The sequence below is a fragment of the Marmota marmota genome, unplaced genomic scaffold (assembly GCF_001458135.2).
Source record: "Marmota marmota marmota unplaced genomic scaffold, marMar, whole genome shotgun sequence".
NCBI classification, from domain to species: Eukaryota; Metazoa; Chordata; class Mammalia; order Rodentia; family Sciuridae; genus Marmota; species Marmota marmota.
The window spans coordinates 7356963-7365789 of NW_025999925.1; the positions used below are offsets into that span (position 1 = coordinate 7356963).

The window sequence follows — 8827 nt, forward strand, 5'->3', positions numbered from 1 at the left end:
TTGTAGAATTTTCAATGTGTTATCTATAAATAAAGCCAGTTTTACTTCTTCCTTCCTGATTTGAATGTCTCCTAATTCTTTTTCTTATTACACAGGCAAAAATTCCCAGTACAATGTTGAACAGAAGTAGTGAGAACAGAAATTTTTGCTTTGTTCCAGTTCCTAGGGTGAAAGCATTCAGTTCTTCATCATTAGGAGTGATGATTTTTATAGATGCTCTCAATCAAGTTGAGGAAGTTTTCATGTAATTCTAGGAGTAGACTGGATCATTTTTTTAAAATCTTAGTTAACATGGTGAATTACATTGATTGATTTTTTTCCAATGCTAATTGAACTTTGCATTCCTTAGATAAGCCCCCATTTTTGCTCATGGTGCACTATCTTTTGTGTATTATGGTATTTACTTGTCTATTATTCTTTTGGCAGTACTGGGGATTGAACTCAGAAATGCTCTATCACAGAGCTAAAACCTCAGTCCTTTTTATTTTTTAAAAGTTCTTTTTAAAATTTATTGTTTAGTTGTAGATAAATGCAGTACCTTTATTTTATTTATTTATTTTTATGTGATGCTGAGGCTTGAACCCAGTGCCTCACGTGTGCTAGGCAAGTGCTCTACTATGAAAGTCTCACCAGGTTGCAGAGGATGGCCCTGAACTTGTGATCTTCAGCCTCCCAAGTAATCAGGATTACAGGTATGCACCACCACACTTGGCTATATTGTGCAATGTAAATAGTTAAAATTTTGTTAAGAATTTTTGCTTCTAGAGGCTGGGGCTATAGCTCAGTTGGTAGATTGCTTGCCTTCCATGCACAAGGCCCTGGGTTCAATGCCTGGCACCATGAAAAATAAAGAATTTTTGCATTTATGCTTATGAGGGATATTGGTCTAGAGTTTTCTTGTTTAATATTTAGGGTTTGGGGGTTGGGGTTGTAGATCAGTGGTAGAGCACCACTTGCCTAGCATGTGTGAGGCAGTGGGTTCGGTTCTCAGCACCACATATAAAACAAATAAATCAATAAAGTCCATCAATAACTAATAAAAATATTTAGAAAAAAATATATTTAGGGTTTGGGTATTAGAGTGATGCTTCAGAGAATAAACTGGGAAGTATTTCTTTCTTTTCAATTTTCTGGAGGATACTAAGTATAATTAAAATGTTGTCATCCTTTAAAATATACCATATTAATACCATATAACAGAGAACTGGAGTGACTCTATTACTATCAGATAAAGTACACTTTGAATAAAGAATATTAACAGGGAAGCAGAGGGCCATTTGTACATTGGATCATTTCATAGTGATAAAAAGGCCCTGGGTTTGATCCCCAGCACCACGCACACATAAAAAATTATCTAAATAACAGAATAATTACTTTTATAGAACTAAGGGTGGAACCTCATAACAACATTTAGTAAAAATGGACAGAACTACAAGAAATAGAAGAAGACCCACAATCACAGTCAAATTTCTATATTTTCTTAATAATAGAATGAGAAGACAGAAAATCATGAAGAATATAGAGGATTTGAGTAAAAATATCAACCAACTTGATTTTTTATTTTATTGTACTGGGGATTGAATCAGTATTCAGAGTGCTAAGTAAGTGCTCTGCCCTGAGCTATAACCCCAGTATTTATTTTTATTTTTTTTGAGACAGGGTGTCACTACATTGCCCAGGCTGGCCTCCAACTTTTGGGTTCTCCTGCCTCAGCCTCTCCAATCTCTGAAGTTTACATGCCAGCACCACTGCTAGGCTTCAACCCACTTGACTTGATTGACATTTGTGGAATACTTCACCCAATAACTGTGGAATACACATTTACTTCAAATACACACTAAAGATTTACTAAGACTATTCTCTGGTCCGCAGAACAAATATCAGTAAATTTTAAATAATTCAAATGATGGAAAGTATATTCCCTGATCACAGTGACATTAAATTAGAAATCAATTATGAAAGATAATCAGAATCTCTTAATATCAGACCAAGTAACACACTTAAAAAGAATCCATGAGTCAAATAAGAAATCAACAGAGAAATTAGTATTTTGAAACAAGGAAAATGAAAATACAATGTATTAAGATATGTGGGATACAGCTAAGGAGTGCCTGGAGGACACTTACCCCACCAAATGTCTATATTACAGAAGAGACATCTTACATCAAGGACCTGTTTCTGTGTTAGGAAAGCAAAAAAGTAAAATTAAAACCTTAAAAACTAAAAATAATTTAAAGCATTAGAAAGGAAATAATTAACAGAAGAAATTAATTACCTAAAGAAGCAGAAAAAAAAAATCAGAACCTAAAGGAGGCTTTGAGATCTGAGAACCGCTTTGTGATTCCTAAATCTGATAAACCTCTCCCCAGATTGGTCAGGAAAAATGACACAGATGAGGAATTCAAGGAATGAGAGGGGTCGGATTTTTTATAGGCATTACAAGGGCAATAAAGAAATATTAACAGATTCACATGAACAAATTAAAACAATTTGGATATTTTCACAAATTATTAAAGCTTACTCAAGAGGAAACAGCAATAAGAATTTATTGAATTAGTAAGTGCTAACTATTATGGTCAGAGTGCTGAATCCCGGCTTTACAGAAGCTCTCAGTTTATTGCAGAGGAGAAACAACAACTAAAGTTAATGCTGATCCAGAGGAAAGAAGTGGAGGAAAACTGGTTCATGGAAAAACTTCTCGGGGGTATAAGAATCGGCTGAAAACGTTCAACAGAACAAGAATTGCAAGCGAGCTCGGACGCACATAGGATCCACAGGACCAGGTCCTCACTCTTGCTTACTCCCAGTCTCAGGTTAGTGCCAGCTAGCTCTTTCCCACCCACTCGGCAAGCCAATGAGCAATCACCTAGGGTTTTGCGCTTGCGCATTATAGCAAAGAGCGCTTAGGAGGGGGCTAGGAGGCTGCCGGAAGTGTGACCTCTAGCTCTCGTTGGTGGTTCCCATCCGGGGTCATGTCGATCTTCCGGATATCTCTGACAGGCTTTCTAAGCCGCTTTTTCGGCGACTTTTTGGTCTTCCGCTTTTTGCCACCGCCCCCAACCCTCCACACCCTTGCGGGCCCTGCCTTTTCTTGTGTCGCTCCTCCCCTGGCAGCCGCGCTCAGGCTTAGATTGTAAGCCGGAACGGGAGCTGGGCCTAGCCATCGCACTACCACTACTACCTCCTGTGGCTCCGGCGCAGCCACGACCGAGCACGCCTGGCCGCCGCCGCTGGCTCCTGGGAACGCTTGGGCAGGCAGTTCGGGTAGGCGCTGTTGACCCCTTCTGCAAGGACACGTGTGAGTTTAGGGGGCTTCGGAGAGGGATACAGCTGTGAAGGCCCTAGTCGGGGGCGGGGCGCGTGTAACTTTCTGAAACTAGCGTTTTGTTTTGCGTGGGAGGGTCTGGCAATACCTTGTAGCTATCTTAGAATTACCGGCAGCTCCACTTTCCGAAAAATCTCAGGACCACTTCTCCAGTTTTCTTTTCCTGGAGTCCTGCCTCCACGCAGCCTCCAACCTCCGCTCCCTCCCTGCCTTGTCCTCAGTCCAGAATTAAAAGAGGAAGATTGCCTTGGGACTCCTGCATGGTGTTTCAAAAGGCGGGGAAGAACTAAGGTAAATATCTAGATTAATGAACTATTTCACTTTTTGACGTGTTGTGACATTATTTATTATGTCATATGTTCTATTGTCAGATTTCGGTGAGCTGGGTTGAAATATAGTGGAAAATTGCTGACTTTTTTGAATTGGAATTTGTGTGTGTGTATATGTGTCGTGCTGGGGTATGAATGCAGGACCTCATGCATGCTAGCCACATCTCTAACCATAATTAACCACTTAAAAGGTATTTACCTTTGGGCTGGAGTTGTGGCTCAGTGGTAGAATGCTTGTAAGGCCCTGGGTTCGATTCTCAGTACCACATATAGATAAATGAATAAAATAAAGGTCCATCAATACCTAAAAAATATATTTAAAAAGGTATTTACCTTGTAAGACTTATAATTAAATGAGGCGAAATTGCCTCAGTTCTTCATTTTATGGGAAAATTTGCAGGTTGGCCTGATAGTAGAATACTCCCCCCCCCCCCCCCCCCCCCCACCTTTTTTTTTTTGGTACTGGGGATCGAACCCAGGACCTCCCACAAGTTAGGCAAGGGCTCTGTCACTGAGCTATACACCCCTGGCCCTTTTGAGACTTGCCTTGCAAAGTTGCACAAACTGGTCTGGAATTTGTGATCCTCCTGCCTCAGCCTCCCAAGTCACTGTAATTACAGGTATGTACGTCCTGGCCCAGCCTTTATATATAGGATCTTTATCTCTCTCTAGGTAAGAACACAGGGGCCTGTGTCTCACAAGTTCTGGGTTATTTAGATTGTCTTGTTTTGTCTCTTTAAACTTTGTTCAAGTTAGAAGTTATTTATATTTAGATTGCACATACCAGTAGGGTGAACAGAAAAGAATCAAAGAGAAACTGCTAAACTCAAGCCAAGTTGGCAGCTTACTAACATATGTTCCTTGTGTAATTTTGTGAGGAAACTGATCATAATCAATCACTAGGTTGTTTTTTTGTATGACTGGCAACATACTACTTTTGTAGATACCATATTTAGTTACCACAAGGTTTTTAAAATGTACTGATTAGCAATCATAAGATTCTTAATTTGTACTGATTAATACCCAATAATATTTAACGTTTTTAACCAATAACATTTGTTAGTATGCATAGCCCCAATTATGTCTGTCTAAAAGTGTCCTGTAACACAGAGGTTCCATGTGAAACAGGCCAGTCAGTAATTTGGAACTATGTTCTTTTTTTTTTTTTTTTTAATATTTTTTTAGTTGTTGATGGACTTTATTGTCTTTATTTTTATGTGGTGCTGAGAATCGAACCCAGTGCTTCATGCATGCTAGGTGAGCACATTACCACTGAGCCACAACCCCAGCCCCTGGAACTATGTTCTTTTTTTAAAACATGAGATTCTTTTTTAACACTTGGATGGGGTTTAATTCTTAATGTAAAGGAATACTGTGTTCAGAACCTGCAAGTGATTTTGACAGTTGGTGAACAGCATTTAGGAATTGGACTTTTTCAGTTGTGAAGGATAAAGGTAGGTTTGGGAGATCAAAGGTATGGACAAGATGAACAATTAAGTTGGTTTAGCCAGTATAGTTTCAGTGTTTTTTTATATTAGGTATATTCTGTTTTCCAAATGATGAAGGAATTATGTAACCTTGAATGTTCAGTAATTTGTTGGGGGAGAGGTCAAGTTCAGGACAGAAATTCCAGATTGTAAACTAGAGAATCAAATACTATATCACTAGGAAATACTTTGTAAAATACTTTATTACTACCTTATCTCATTTATGATTATTGACAAATAAGTTTGTATAATTTCCCATTAGGGAAAACTTATTTAGGAAACAATCTTTCAGGTTCTCTCCTTAATGCAAGAAAGGATAGAATGGTTTAAGAAACAGTTTAAATTTACGCAGATTATTATATTTTAAAGTTAAGGACTGACAACTTTTAAGGTAAGAAAAATAGGATACTGCCTATCCTGAATTTTATTATAAAATTTGTCATACCTATTACCACAGGTTAAGCAGAGTAATGCTTAATATAGATCATAACTACTTCGTGAACAATTTTTTCATTAAGAATATAAAGAGGAATGGGGATGTTAAATCAGTGGTAGGTGTTTGCCCAGAAGGCACAATGCCCTGGGCTCCATCATCAGCATCACAAGAGAAAAAAAATGTATACACACACACACACACACACACACATGCACGCACGCACGCATATGCACTCACACATGAAGAAAATAAAAGTTCTAAAATTTTGTAAAGTTGTGGTATGGCAATGGTTTTACTTGATTTTATTCTGTCAAACTCTATATTCTACTTAAAAAAGATCTCTGGTAATATTTATAATGGATTGTAGTTTTTCCCAAATCATTGTTGAAATATTTTAGAAAAAAACAATTGAAATTCATGGGCTTTTGGTTTACTTATCTCTAGAAGGCCATGCAGGATACTTATATTGGGGAACATTGCATGCCACTGATAAATTTCCTGGGAATGACTCTCTTCACTTGAAGTCTGAATTGTTTAAGAGCCTGATTTCTGAAGAGAACCTGACAGATGCATTGTTTTCAAGGGACTGCAGAAATGTCAATTCTTATCTGGGAATTTTAGATCGTCTGAATTCTAGTTATTTTCCCTAGAGAACTTTAGGTTGTAGAATCATTTTAAACTTTTAAGCCTGGGGTGTTGGTTAATAACTTTGTAATTTGAACCACAGGACACCTTTTGACTTATATTTAGTTTGCGTTTGCTCATGTAATGGGATAGAAATAAGATAAGGTTGGTACCTAGTTCATTTTGCATCTTAAAGTCTGAAATGCACACATATAAAGACCCTATTTGGATCTAGAGGGAAAAAAATCACAAAAACTTTATAGGTATAAATAAAAGTGTCTATGTTTTAAATTCTGAACTTATTTGAATAAACCTGAAAATAGACCCCCACCTCATACTGGGGATTGAACCCAGGATCTTGCACATGCTCTCCCACAAGTTGCATTTCCAGTCTGAAAATAAAACATTTTAATTGTTTTTCTGAATACAGATTCCTTTCTTTGATTGAATCTACAGTATCTGTATTCCAACAAAATGAGATGTTAAGCAGGATGAAGTACAGTGAATTATATTTAATTTCATATCTTATTAGTCCTATGAAATAGGAATTATGTTTTGTGGGAAGTTAGGTCAGAGAATCAGAATAAAGAAGGCTGAGGTCCATCCCAAGACAAAAGATAGAACGGGAGTTAGTTGCCACAATTATTGAATGTACTTTTAATAATGGATTCCCTAGAATGCTGTTTAGCAATGTATTTGTCCACTTCCTTTGTTCAGTGAACTTCAGGGAGTAAAGGTCAGCAGATATTGATTTTCTTTCTTTTTTTAAAAAAATATCTCCTTTAACAAGAAAGTTATAGGAGAAACTTTCTTCTGCCTGCTAAGAAAAGTTGAAAAATTCTGTTTTTCTAGGGGTAATACTGTGTCTCTGGGACAAATTATAGAGTCAGGCATTGGGATAAAATTTGATGATGGTCTAGAGACTCTTGTCCATAGTTGTTGATGAACTCTGGGCTGACGAATCTCACTGTCTGTGGCCAACCTAGGGAATGTTAATCTTACAGAATTAAAGCAAAAGCAAGGACCAAGTCTATATGAATGATTTAGTAGTTTCTTCCCAGATCTTTTTTTTCCCTTTTGTTGGCTTTTCCAGTTTTTCCAACCCTCCTAGTCTCAATCTCCAGAGACATAACCATTTCATTTCTTTTAATTTGGCTAGGTGTTATTTTCCTCTGTTTAAAAAAGAAAAAAAATTCCATAGCTCATTATTTTGATTTACTTATACTGAAAATGAAGATTTAGCATCTTTTTGTATCTTTTGTTACCCTCCACATTAGTATGTATACAAAAATTACTATATATATATACACACATACACACAACATAATAAATCTAATATATAAATGCAGTATATAATAAATAATGTATAACAAATAATCACTTTTTGCTTAAATCAGTGTATTTAGTGATTAGATTATTATAAGAACTGAGTATGAATATATTTCCTTTTTTGTATTACCTTTAAAGTGTTTTTCTGTAGTTTATTTTTAATTAGGTGCTTTTCTATATTTCTATAATTATTTCTGCCCTGTTAGCTGAACTCTCTGATCAAATATATCAGATAATCTACCAGCTAAATTTTTTTTTCTTTGAATATTTCTAAAACCTTCCATCCTCCTGCTCTAATTTTGAGCTATGAGCTTTCTTTTAACATCATCTTAGAAATTTACTTTGTTTCTGCCCTTTCTTGCATCAGGTTTTCTTTTTCTTTTTATTCTACATGTTGAAAAACATTTTTATTCTTGCTTGCATGGATAGTATAGTTGAGTATAGAATTACACCTTAAGGGCATTGAAGGCATTGGTCTATATCTTGTAGTTTCTATTGTTGCTTTGGGGAAGTTGAAAGGCATTTTGATTCCCAGCTTTTTTTGTTTGTTTGTTTACTTTAACATTTTCCTCCTCTGGAATATTTTTTTAAAAAATGTTTTTAGATGTAGGTGGACACAATAGTTTTTTTTTTTTTTTTTTAGTTGTTAATGGACCTTTATTTTACTTATTTGTATGTGGTGCTGAGAATCAAACCCAGTGCCTCATACATGCCAGGCAAGCGCTCTACCATGGAGCACAATCCCAGCCCTCCTCTGGAATATTATGAACTGTATTTTCCTGATAGTCTGAAATTTTATCACAATAACTTTGATTTGTATTTCTTTTATTGTCGTTTGTATTTATTGGATTCTTTTAATCTAGGGAATAATTATATTTTGAAAAACATACCCAGTCCTGGGTATATTTTGATTTTATTTGTTTGGTAATTTCCTTCTTTATATTTTTTCTGTTCCTCCTGGATCTTATATTAATAATGTTGGATATTGGATCACATAGTTTGATTTTCTTTTTTTTCCTGTTGACCTGCCTCTTTTCTGTCACTACCAATTTTTCCTTTTTGTTTTATTTAAAAAAATTTTTTTTTTATTTGTTTATTTCTTGTGGTACTGGGGATTGAACCCACGACACCCTACCACTGAATTATATCCCTAACTCTTTCTCAATATTTTATTTTGATACTGGGTCTCCTTAAATTTCCCTGGGCTGGTCTTGAATTTGCATTCCTGCCTCAGTCTCCTGAGTAGCTGGGATTACAGGTTTCTGCCACTGTGCTGGCTTTTTTTTTTTTTTTTTTT

The 8827-nt window shown here is 36.2% G+C and overlaps 1 protein-coding gene across 5 annotated transcripts in view; it reads left to right on the forward strand.

The window, feature by feature from the left end:
• Window positions 1-2948: 2948 nt before the first annotated feature.
• Window positions 2949-8827, forward strand: part of Tent2 (terminal nucleotidyltransferase 2) — a 62477-nt gene continuing 56598 nt past the window's right edge. For 2 of the 5 annotated variants that reach the window (XM_015497838.2, XM_048800195.1), the window contains exons 1-2: window positions 2949-3298; window positions 3547-3616. The gene's annotated coding sequence lies outside the window, so the exon portion shown is untranslated. The remainder of the gene's footprint in view (window positions 3299-3546; window positions 3617-8827) is intronic. The other 3 variants (XM_048800194.1, XM_015497839.2, XM_015497841.2) reach the window with 3 other exon arrangements.